The following is a 13,121-nucleotide window of genomic DNA, read 5'->3' as shown; positions in this document are numbered from 1 at the left end:
AGCCTGAAATGTGGGTGTCAGGGACAGACGTGGAAGGAGATTTTACAACAAAGTTCTAAAGCTTAGTGATATATCACATATATCAGATTGTAGGTGGGGTTTTTTTTACCCCTGGTGTTCATATTTCACTGTGTTTGTTGCATTTTTATTGATTGTAAAATATGTGGATGGAGAGGGGGGGTGACGTTCATATGTTGTCAATATTCAGTGTTTTATCCTTCATAGTTAATATTGTTGTCATGTCTGTGTGATCATGTTTTTGTTTGGCCATATGCTAATTGTTTTTTGGACACTTAGTTCCTGCTTTTTCACTCCCTTGTTTTGTCACCATAGCAACCATTAGTTTCACCTGTTTCACATTTTGAGTCACGCACCTGTTTTCACTAATCATGTCACTATTATTTAAGCCGATAGTTGCCAGGAAGTCAGCCTGGCGACATTAACTCTGTTACCTCCTTGACACCCATGTTACCTGATTATACCTCTGAAATCCATGCCTTAGTTCTCTGCGTTCCAAGTAAGTTTTTGTTTATTGTCCATAGTTTTGCCTTCGTGGTAGTTTTTGTTTAAGAGGTTCATTTAGCCTACTACAACTATCCCACACCTGGGACACAGTCCTGCAGGGCCGCCCCCGGCCGTTTGGTGGACATCCGGACGACAGGGGGCGCCCCGCCCTACCCCCGACGCACACCAGGGGACATCGCCATCCCACCACTTCAGGTGGGATGGAACAATCCATATAACACGTCACAGATGACGTCACACTAACATCATGTGACACTTCTGAGGAAGGCTGCAGAAGCAAGATAGCCGAAACTTGTCAGGTACAAAACTTTACCTTGCTAGCCTATATAAATCAACCACTTATAAAAAATGGTAGTTTTTGTTTCTTAGCCAAGTTTATCTCCGCCTTGAGCGCGCCTTTTGTTTGCATCCTTTTTTGTAGCTTATAGTGTTAAAATAAATATGTACTCACCTTCACGCCTTGTCCACTCCAACTTTCATTGCAACTCGGGAAAACGAACAACCCAAAGTCGTTATGACAATTGTAAATCCCACATTGTTGTTTTTCATGTACATTCTGGGTCTCTCATTCGGTAAAAAAAATTTGAAATCCCATTCCGTTTTTTAAGGCGGTCTGTCGTAACGTTTTTAGTATTGAATCAAACATTATTGTGAGGTTTTGTATTAGTGTTCCTAAAAATAATAGCGGCCCCCAGACACATTTGTTTCCTCTAAATTTAGCCCCCAAGTCAGAATAATTGCCCAGGCCTGCTGTATAAGGTCAGGTTTACTGTAAAGCTTTTATGTTCATGCATTCCTACTCAATAAAAAAAAAAGAAAAAAGTCCCCTTCATAAATGATTTACTCCCCTTTGATTTTAGAAGCCCTGGTCTACATCTTCACTGCTTATGTCTAACACAGACATGCAAACCATACGTAACATAAAACAGAGATAATGAAGGCTCATTTTCCGATAGGGATGTTTAGAAATGTGTTTATAGCAGCTATTTTTAATCGCCTATTTGTATCATTTTGTACTTAGACCGCAAAATTAGGATGATGTGTCCCTTCACCCGTCAAATTAAGACATGTGTTCTCCTTAGGACCATTTATGAATATCTAATTGTTGCTTTGGAATGTTTTCACAGTGTAGCACATTCTTGCCTAAAATAGTGTGTTGTGTCTTCCCAAAGTCCTTCCCCTTTTGGAGGGAGCTCAAGGAAGCGTGACTCAGGGTGGAGATGAGTATCTGAGCTGCTGGGAGCTGAGTTGCAGCGCAAGGGAGAGAGACGAGTGGGGATGTGGAAGGGTTATGGTTAAGACTTCAACTTTTGTCGCTCCTGTATCATATTGTACACACTCACTTTCTTCTCTGATTATTGGTATTAGATCCATGACTGTAGCAAGTGCAGACTGACGCCTGGATGGGAGACTCCAAGTCAGCTTCCAAAACCACCTGGAATGGTAAGAAACACCAACTTATTACTTGATTGACATACAAAATGCATGGCGGTTTTCTCGTGTTAATATGAGAGGACTGCAGTCATTGCATTTCCATGGGGGAGAAACATAAATACTAACATGATATGTGTGTTTTTAAAAGTTTAGAGGGAAAAACATTGGCTTGGATAATACACAACTGTTAATTATTACAATAAAGTGATAATGCACAACTGTTAATTATTAAAATAAAGTGATAATAAATATAAATAAATTATAAATAATGCTTAAAACCTTTTTATATATATAGATAGATAGATAGATAGATAGATAGATAGATAGATAGATAGATAGATAGATAGATAGATAGATAGATAGATAGATAGATAGATAGATAGATAGATAGATAGATAGATGTGTGTGTGCTAGTTCTAGTTATTAGGCTGTTCTAGTTTTTATTTTATTTGACTATTTATTTTACTTGTTTGGGCAGCTATTTGTGGTTCTTGTGTTGTTGTTTTTTAAATGCACTGTAGCACTTTGAGGTTGTTTGTTCAATGTAAAGTGCTTTTACAAATAAAATCTACTATTATTATTATTATTATTATTATTATAATACACAACTGTTAATTATCACAATGAAGTGCATTATGTAAATATTTAAGAATGCGTAGTTGCAGTATAACCTTCGGGTAACCAGTGTCCCTTGCAGTTGACATTTGAGTTATTTATTTATTCTTTTTGTTTTTTTGTTTTTTTTACAAAAATGTGTTACGCTGACAAAATAAGTTGACAAATGTCCTCTACAGAGGACACTGGTTCTCAGGAGAATATCTGAGTGTATGAGTTGGTTTCAGAGACATTTTTTTTTAACGCTGAGAAGCTCCAGTATGGACGGTCACACGGAACAAAATCTAATAAGTAAGTAATACTTTATTTAAATGTAATTGGAATTAAGTACATAAATGCGTTATTAAATGTCAGTAATTAATTTTATGTAAGATTACATTTGATTATTTAGTCATTTAATTATTACTTCAGATACAATACATTATTTTATTATTTAATGAATTATTGATTTCAATATTTTATTATTTCAATATTTTATTATGTTATCATTTAATTAAAATATTGATTTCAATATGTAACATTTCAATATGTACTTAATTATTTCATAATTTAATTATTTATTGACTTTATTATTTGATTATTGAGTCATTTAATTAATTATTTCAGATTTAATAAATTATTTCTCATCATATAATTACTTCTTGATTTCAATATTTTAAAAATGTATTTAATATTTAATAATTTTTATAATGAAATATTGATTTCAATATTTTATTATTTCAAAAATGTACTTAATTATTTAATGTTCTAATTATTTATCTGAGTATTTCATGAACTAGTGCTTCAGAACTTGTGTCAATCTCAATTGTCAAAGTCAGTGGGCGGTTCCAAACACCTGATTGGTTTCCCCGCGTTTCCACAGCGTAGGAGTAATGGTCGAGATCTCGATCTGAAAGTGTGTAAATAACTCCGACAACTTCAATAAATCCCTCTCCCTTAACTCAGCACGTCTTGCTTCCACATACTCCGCAGGGTCTAAAATGTCTACCACCAACAACCTGAAAAAGTACAAGTTTATCCTCCATTAGCTGCCATGTTTTGAAAGACTTCCACAGTTCAGAGGAAAGCAATCATTGGACTAGATTTGTGTTGACCCCGTCCCCTGACTTTGATGGCTGAGTTTGACCTACTCAGTGGCCTAGTGGTTAGAGTGTCCGCCCTGAGATCGGTAGGTCGTGAGTTCAAACCCCGGCCGAGTCATACCAAAGACTATAAAAATGGGAGCCATTACCTCTCTGCTTGGCACTCAGCATCAAGGGGTTGGAATTGGGGGTTAAATCACCAAAAATGATTCCCGGGCGCGTCCAACGCTGCTGCTCACTGCTCCCCTCACCTCTCAGGGGGTGATCAAGGGTGATGGGCCAAATGCAGAGAATAATTTCGCCACACCTAGTGTGTGTGTGGCAATCATTGGTACTTTAACTTTAACTTTATTAGACAAAATGTAAATCATAGAATAATTAATTAATTGAATCATGACTCAATTAATTAAATAATTATTTAAATAAGTAAATAATAAATCAAATAATTAAATGTGATATTACAGTAGATACATTAATACATTTAATAACACATGTATGTATTTAATTGTAATGAATTAATGACACACATAAGTAATTATTCAAAGATGTGTTTATTTATTAAATGTAGTCCCATACGACCCTTTATAAAAATGCCTCGCAGCGTCACATTTTTTGATTTTAATGGATCCTCCAAAGTGAAATTTGCCACAAGTTGTATAGTATTTATAATATATAGAATTTCAACCTCAACGAATATCTCAAAATGACCTAAGCAAGTTACACTAATCATTGCATCTAATGATTAACTCTTGCTTTTCCCAGCTTCAGCCTTTTTCAGGCTTCCTGTTACTCTCAATAGCCATTTGCATGTCTGAATATGACATGCTGTCGTATTGATTTGTAGATAATAGGCACTTTTGGCTAATGGAGTACTTGAAAGGTTTTTCATGGCCGCACTTGGCGTCGCGCACCGTCTGTCTCATATTCAAATTTGTTGAGGCCGTAAAGGACCTCATGATGGTGTAGTCGACTTTTATTTCACATACTGTCCCCGGTTTCCTCTTCAAAAAGTATTTTAGGTGTCCCCAGTATAATGTATTTATCTAACACCTAATGCAAAAGCAGTAGCTGTGTGTTGTATTTACACATTTTTTCTTTATGTCGCTAGGCAAGAGTTGGACAAAAAAAACAATAATAATGAATTAGAGACAATGTGTTGATAGGTGTTTAAATATTTGTACGATCATTGCATTGTTTATATTTTTTATGCTGCCTATTTATTTCCCCGTGAGCCTTATTCATGAATATTTATGCACAGATATTTTCATGAACAAAATATAAAATGCAGAAAGTCTCTCTTAAAGCAACATAATACAAAACAGTGGCAAATAAAAAAAATTACATCTCCAAATGTTTGTACATTTGAGAAACTTGTATTAGGGGGCGAAAAAAAACAATAATTCATGTTATTTTTGTTATTTTTTGGTATTGATAATTACAGAGCCCCTAAAGGAACATGGGAGAAAAACATTTTTTATATATATATATTTTTTTAGACATGTATCTCGTGCGCACGAGAAACTCTGGTGCGCACGAGATACATTTCAAAAAAAAGAAAAAAAGAAAAAAAATGTATAATTTTTTTAAAACATTTTTTTATAACTTTATAAAAAGTTTCTCGTGCGCACGAGAAAGTTTCTTGTGCGCACGAGATAGTTTCTCGTGCGCACGAGATACATGTCTAAAAAAAAAAAAAAAATACAAATACAAATTTTTTTTCCCCCATGTCCCTTTAGGGGCTCCGTCGATAATACTATTTTCTTCAGTCTTTAAAAGGGTTAAAAATGTGTTTTGATACTTTTTTAATAGTAGTGTCTCAATACGAGATTAATATCGGTTAGAAGTCTGATATCAGCAAAAAAACAACACACCAATTGGATTATATCGATCTGCTTCTCCAATGTCCGATATAGGAACTCAATATCAGGCCCGGCCCTAACCAATCTGGCGCCCTAGGCAAGATTTTAGGTGGCGCCCCCCCACATCGGCAGTGAAGTGTATATACTCACAAGAAACCGAATAGCTTTGTCTTTGACCTTTTTTTTTACTTAAAGAAAGCAAATTAACAATCAGAATAGTTAACAAGATAAAAACAAATATGGATAAATAAATGAATACAAAAAATAAAAAATGAATACAAAAAATAAAAAATGAATATATGAAATACAATATTTTTTACATACATAAACACAAAATAAAACGTGTCAACAAGTTGCATAAAATAAATTAAAAATACAATATAAATAAGGCACTGCACAAAACAAGATATCAAACCAGTACGACTTTAACAACTACATTACAAAAAAAGGGGATCCTACAGAGTTCTCTATTTGTGCTTTTTAATATTGCATTAACTAGAATGACTTACAAATTACTGTACACCAGGGAGTACTGTAATTACCTAACGTTACATTATTATTTTCCATAACAATTTAGCCCCCTCCACAATATTAACCCGACGTTAAAACAGAACTAGCTATTTATTGATTAGCAATTGCCGAATCATGTAACATTAGCTTAATGCTAAAAAGACAGGTTACTATCACATTCTGTAACAGACAAATAATTTCATGTAGGCTAACGTTACCTACCTGCTACCTCTGTCTTTTTCTCGTTTCTCCCCTTCTTTTCTCCCCTGGGCACCTGACAGTTTTGGCCGTTTTGACATCTTGTGTTGATTTTTTTTATGTGGTGACGTCCAAAAAGAGTCATGATACGGGAAGGGAGGGGGCGCACCGTGCCGGGGGAGGGGGGGGCGTAATGTTGTAACAAATAATATTTCTATTAAATAGGCTTTACTTTGCATTTTAATTAACGTGGGATTATTTTATGTATTTAGTATTTTTTTTTATTTTTTATTTTTCCTCCAACATTTGTGGCACTGGCGTGGCGCCCCCTGATGGACGGCGCCCTTAGCATTTGCCTATACGGCCTATGCCACGGGCCGGCCCTGCTCAATATACCTTACATGACATGTAAAAATAGTTTCTCAGTGACATTCCAATACAAAAGAAATGCATTAAAACAAATGTGCTAGCTCTACGCTAATTTACATTGGCTATGCCATGTATACACATGCTACTAATTAGCATTAGCGATTTTACAATTTTTTAAAGTTCAACCAAACCAAACAGTGCAATTTCAACACGTCCAAATTTGGTCATCAAAACTACAAATAAGATGCACATTACAATCACAAAGCTGGTGTGTAATAATAAGTACAATGTTTACAGTATAAACACTTTGGAGGGCTCAACAAAATAAAAGACTGGCACATTCAACTTAATGGCAAAAGACTATTTCCTGACTACGGCAACGCGAGACGAACTAAAATGTATACTTGCAAATGAGACTCTCAGAAGTGTAAGAAAACAAGATCTAACTACTGGATAGGCTAAAATATTGGTATTGTATTGGAAGTGAAAACATTTAATCTATTTTTTTAAGTTTACACAGTAGCCATAATTCAACATGTTAATGCCTGACATAGCGTAAAATAACATAGACCAGAATGTGTTTTGTTAGTTGTAGAAATCAAGACAGACAGTGTGGGCCTAATGCATCAATATAGCTCTTGTCTCTTAGTAGGTGTACTGTCACGACCTGTCACATCACGCCCTGACTTATTTGGAGTTTTTTGCTGTTTTCCTGTGTAGTGTTTTAGTTCTTGTCTTGCGCTCGTATTTTGGTGGCTTTTTCTCTTCTTTTGGTATTTTCCTGTAGCTGTTTCATGTCTTCCTTTAAGCGATATTTCCCGCATCTACTTTGTTTTAGCAATTGAGAATATTTCAGTTGTTTTTATCCTTCTTTGTGGGGACATTGTTGATTGTCATGTACATTGTGGACGCCGTCTTTGCTCCACAGTAAGTCTTTGCTGTCGTCCAGCATTCTGTTTTTGTTTACTTTGTAGCCAGTTCAGTTTTAGTTTCGTTCTGCATAGCCTTCACTAAGCTTCAATGCCTTTTCTTAGGGGCACTCACCCTTTCTTTATTTTGGGTTTAAGCATTAGACACCTTTTTACCTGCACCCTGCCTCCCGCTGTTTCCGACATCTACAAAGCAATTAGCTACCGGCTGCCACCTACTGATATGGTATGGTATAACATGGTTACTCTGCCGAGCTCTCAACAGCACCAACACTCAACAACAACACATAATTTGCAGACTATAATTACTGGTTTGCAAAAAATATTTTTAACCCATATAGGTGAAATTTGATAATCTCCCACGGCACACCAGACTGTATCTCACGGCACACTAGTGAGCCACGGCACAGTGGTTGAAAAACACTGATCTGGACAACAAAACCCTCTTTTAGCACGCTGAAGGTGCGCTCTGGGAGACACTGCAGTGTTGTGATGGCACGTCAGACGCAAGAAAATGTGTATTGCAAGAATAAAAATGAACACCGTTAAAAAAAACCGCCAGCAGACACCAAAATGGCTCAATTGAATTTGTTCTAATCAACCCCGTAAGTCATCCCACAGCTATAAAATGTCACTGCTGAATTGACGATATGTCTAATATTTTTATTTTTTATGGTCTAAATATGTTGACGTTGAATACTCTTCCCTCAGTCGTCTGTCTTTGCAGCGCGATCGCCTCCCTTCTTAGAGCCATTTTGCACACACATTCCAGATGTGCTCAATAAAGACGCAAAACAGCGGCCGCAGAACAGTTCCAGTCTTAAAAAATCACATTGTGAGTGCTAAATGTTTATATGATAGAACAGGATAAACGTTATTTATCCCACAATGAGGAAATTACAGAATGTGGCTGCAGTGCAGATTTAAAAAATAAAGTAAAAACAGATGAAAACAAAAGGGACCAATTAAAGAACACAAAGGACATAATAGACATTAGAAGAGCACAGAGCTGATGCAATCAGCTGCACCATTTGTACACACAGTTGCAAAAGTAAAACACAACGAAAAACAAAACAAAAAAAAGAGCAATAAATAATACATATTGTGCACATTTGATTGCACCATGCATAGATAAGCAAAAAACATCAAAACAAAACAACAATCTCAGCACCCATGCGGTGCGGCACGGCCAGAGACAGGAACAGACCTTACACAGCAACCAAGGGAGCCGACATCGTCCTAGGCTGCCCACCAGCCCCCCCGGTCTATGTCCGCACGGATGAGCGAGACCGAAGTGTCCGATACATGTTCACTCGGTTCCGTAATGCTCGTCCATTCCCCATCTCCTCCGGTCTCTCCACCCGGACTCTGGTGTGGCAGAAAGCCAGCAGCTGGTCTGCGGTGCAAACATGGCCAAAAGGCTGAGGCGGATCAAAAGTCCACAAAAAACATGTGACAACAAAAGGAAACATCAAGAATAGAGATGTCCGATAATGGCTTTTTTGCCAATATCCAATATTCCGATATTGTCCAACTCAACTCAATTGTAGCGTCCCGGAAGAGTTAGTGCTGCAAGGGGTTCTGGGTATTTGTTCTGTTGTGTTTATGTTGTGTTACGGTGCGGATGTTCTCCCGAAATGTGTTTGTCATTCTTGTTTGGTGTGGGTTCACAGTGTGGCGCATATTTGTAACAGTGTTAAAGTTGTTTATACGGCCACCCTCAGTGTGACCTGTATGGCTATTGACCAAATATGCATTGCATTCACTTGTGTGTGTGTGAAAAGCCGTAGATATTATGTGATTGGGCCGGCACGCAAAGGAAGTGCCTTTACGGTTTATTGGCGCTCTGTATTTCTCCCTACTTCCGTGTACACAGCGGCGTTTTATACAGTCATAAATTTTACTATTTGAAACCGATACCGATAATACATTTTAAAGCATTTATCGGCCGATAATATCGGCAGCCCGTTATTATCGGACATCTCTAATCAAGAACACAAAGGGGGATTCTGATAATTAGCATATAATTTGACATTTACAAAAAGACAAACACGCTAAATCAGGGGTGTCAAACGTACGGCAAGTTTTATTTTGCCCGCGGGATGAGTGTGCTAAGTGTAAAAATTAACCGGAAATTTTTGAATGAAAGAAACATCTGTTCTAAATGTGTCCACTGGATGTCGCAATAGCAATTATTTGTATCTTTGTAGATGATGCTACATATGTCAGTCGAGGGAAATGATCAAACTACATTAATAACATACTGTAATTTGATTTTGATGTGTATTTTTTTTATCTTGATAGATTGAAAATCAACACCAATGAGTTGACTGATGAACATTAAATTTAATTAATTAAATTCAATTTATTCGGAAAATATGAACAAAATGACAAATAAAGATAGAATACTATTAACCGCAACATGTAAGTGTACAACAACAACATTATGATTTGTACATTTTCAGAATGTTCTTGTTTTATTTTTAGAAAACAATCTGAAGTTGTCTTTATTTTTAAGTTATCGTGCCGGGATTTTACCAGTCAGGCCCACTTGGGAGTACATTTTTCTCCATGTGGCCAATGATCTAAAATGAGTTTGACACCCCTGCGCTAAATGGATTGTGCTTTTCAGATTTGCTCATTTAATAGACGCGGTCCTAATTGCAGGAGCTTTGCGTGCGCTTGTGTTTTCAAACAGGCAAACCTTTAGTAGCTCAGGCCCTGTGCGAACAGAAAATAAACAGACATTGCTCCTACTACACAGAGAAAAAGGAGGGGGCGGAACTGTCGTTTTATGTCACATCCATTGTTATTACGACTCTTAGAAAAACCTGTTTGCTCTCGTCCTGATTGAGCCGTCGCATCTACACGGAGGGCAACACGTCCAACAGGTGCAAACCAGGATGCCAGCTGTCTATAGTGTTGTTTTTAGCCCCACCTAGGCAGTGGGTTGAGTAAATGTCCTATAGGGAGGAAATGGAACAGTCGATGACCTTCTGGGAGGGGATTTTCTCCCACGTTGATGTTGTGTCAATTCTTGATGACCGCTGTGATGTTGGTAGTCTGTGACGGTCTGCACGATGCCTCCTAAGGTCCAACATGGTCTCCTTTGTTTTTGTACTGCGAGGTTGCACCTGTCCCCTCCTGTGAGCAGTCCCTTAAGACAGTGTTTTTCAACCACTGTGGGAATATGTAATTTTACCTATTTGGGTCAAAAATATTTTTTGCAAACCAGTAATAATAATCTGCAAATGTGCCGTTGTTGAGTGTCTGTGCTGTCTAGAGCTCGGCAGAGTAACCATGTTATACTCTTCCATATCAGTAGGTGGGAGCAAGTAGCTAATTGCTTTGAAGATGCCGGGAACATGGTTTTTCGTGATCACAACTGAAGCTTAGGGATGGCTATGCAGAACGAAACTAAAACCGAACTGGCTGCAAAGTAAACAAAAACAGAATGCTGGACGACAGCAAAGACTTGCTGTGGAGCAAAGACAACGTCCGCAATGTACATCCGAACGTGACATGACAATCAACAATGTCCGCGCAAAGAAGGATAGCGACAACTTAAATAGCCTTGATTGCGAAAACAAAGCAGGTGCGGGGAATAGCGCTCAAGGAAGACAAGGAACTGCTACAGGAAAATACCAACAAAACAGGAAAAGCCACCAAAATAGGACCGCAAGACAAGAACTAAAACACTACACACAGGAAGACACCAAAAAACTCCCAAAAAGTCACGGTGTGATGTGACAGGTGGTGACAGTACACCTACTTTGAGACAAGAACTATATTGATGCATGCTTGGTTATGGTTCAAAGTCATATCCAACAATTGCGAGAACAACTTTTTATTGTCAATATCGACTGCTGAGTTTCATTTTTTAATATTTTCTGCTGGTGGTGTGCCTTCGCATTTTTTCAATGAAAAAAACGTGCCTTGGCTCAAAAAAGGTTGAAAAACACTGCCTTAAGAATTAGTGATGGATCAGTCGCGAACGATACCATCTCTTTGAGGTAAAAGGACAGGAGCCGGATCTTTCCCCTTCTTGTCTTTTATTAAAGCTGCACGTGATTGGTCAACATGGGAGGAGTTACACACAGACAAGAGGAAGGGAGAGGAGAGTTAAAGAATATTGCTTTATGATTTCAGACTAGACGCTAGAAAGTCGAGAGAAATGAGCAGCGGGAAACAAAAGCAGATACACTTTGTGTTTCAGAATCGTTGCTACTAAACTAATACCTGGATGCTGCTTTGTCATTGATTATTTTTATCATTTGTTGTGTTTCACTGTGAATAGACATTTCAATTTAACACGGATTGGACCTAATTGTCTGATTGGGACTTTGTTTTGGTATTTCGTCATTTTGTTTTGTAGCAATCTGTTCCGTCTATCGATAAAACAGTGCTTCTCAATTATTTTCTGTTGCATTCCCCCTTCCAACCTCTCCGCCGCGATTGTAGATACGATCATTCGTCTATAAAATTGTTATAAGTACACATCTGCAGGACATTGTATCCTTAATAACAGTAAAGAAAAGAAAACAAAGAAATATGAATCAACTTACAACACGCAATAATAGAAAAGATTCAGAGTGCATTTGTTTGCTTGAAATATAATTTGGTTTTTTTAATCTTTTTTCAAACTATAAATATTTTCTGACCGACTTGAACCATTTGATTCTGAAAAATTTAATTAGTTAACTCAATAAATAATAGTAAATTCAAATTGATTAGCACAATTAACTCAGGAGCACACTATTAAAGTTAAAGTACTAATAAGGTGTGGCAAAATTATTCTCTGCATTTGACCCATCACCCTTGATCACCTCCTGGGAGGTGAGGGGAGCAGTGGGCAGCAGCGGTGGCCACGCCCGGGAATCATTTTTGGTGATTTAACCCCCAATTCCAACCCTTGATGCTGAGTGCTAAGCAGGGATATACAACACTTTAACCGAAACAACAAAAATGAATAAAACTTAATTTAGGAAGTCAGAATTACTGACTACAATGAGCTCATTTTGCTTTTCCCAGTGAATTTTAAAGTCCTACTGAAATGAAATGTTTTTATTTAAACGGGGATAGCAGATCCATTCTATGTGTCATACTTGATCATTTCGTGATATTGCCATATTTTTGCTGAAAGGATTTAGTAGAGAACAATGTCGATAAAGTTCGCAACTTTTGGTCGCTGATAAAAAAAAAGCCTTGTCTATACCGGAAGTAGCGTGACGTCACAGGAGGAAGGACTCCTCACATTTTCCCATTGTTTACAATGCAGCGAGAGAGATTCGGATCGAGAAAGCGACGATTACCCCATTAATTTGAGCGAGGATGAAAGATTTGTGGTTGAGGAAAGTGAGAGTGAAGGACTAGCGTGCAGTGCAGGACATATCTTTTTTCGCTCTGTCCATAACTTAGGTACAAGGGTTCATTGGATTCCACACTTTCTCCTTTTTCTATTGTGGATCACGGATTTGTATTTTAAACCACCTCGGATACTATATCCTCTTGAAAATGAGAGTCGAGAACGCAAAATGGACATTCACAGTGACTTTTATCTCCATGACAATATATCGGCAAAGCTCTTTAGCTACTGAGCT

General features: G+C 37.4%; 1 protein-coding gene across 1 annotated transcript in view; it reads left to right on the top strand.

The window, feature by feature from the left end:
- The first annotated feature begins 1,759 nt into the window (after positions 1 to 1,759).
- tbxa2r (thromboxane A2 receptor) overlaps positions 1,760 to 13,121 on the top strand; it is a 33,429-nt gene continuing 22,067 nt past the window's right edge. The window contains exon 1 of the mRNA XM_062028066.1: positions 1,760 to 1,968. The gene's annotated coding sequence lies outside the window, so the exon portion shown is untranslated. The remainder of the gene's footprint in view (positions 1,969 to 13,121) is intronic.

The sequence above is a fragment of the Entelurus aequoreus genome, linkage group LG19 (assembly GCF_033978785.1).
Source record: "Entelurus aequoreus isolate RoL-2023_Sb linkage group LG19, RoL_Eaeq_v1.1, whole genome shotgun sequence".
NCBI lineage: Eukaryota > Metazoa > Chordata > Actinopteri > Syngnathiformes > Syngnathidae > Entelurus > Entelurus aequoreus.
Note: the sequence above shows the minus strand (reverse complement) of the source record. Positions and strands in the feature narration are given on the sequence as shown.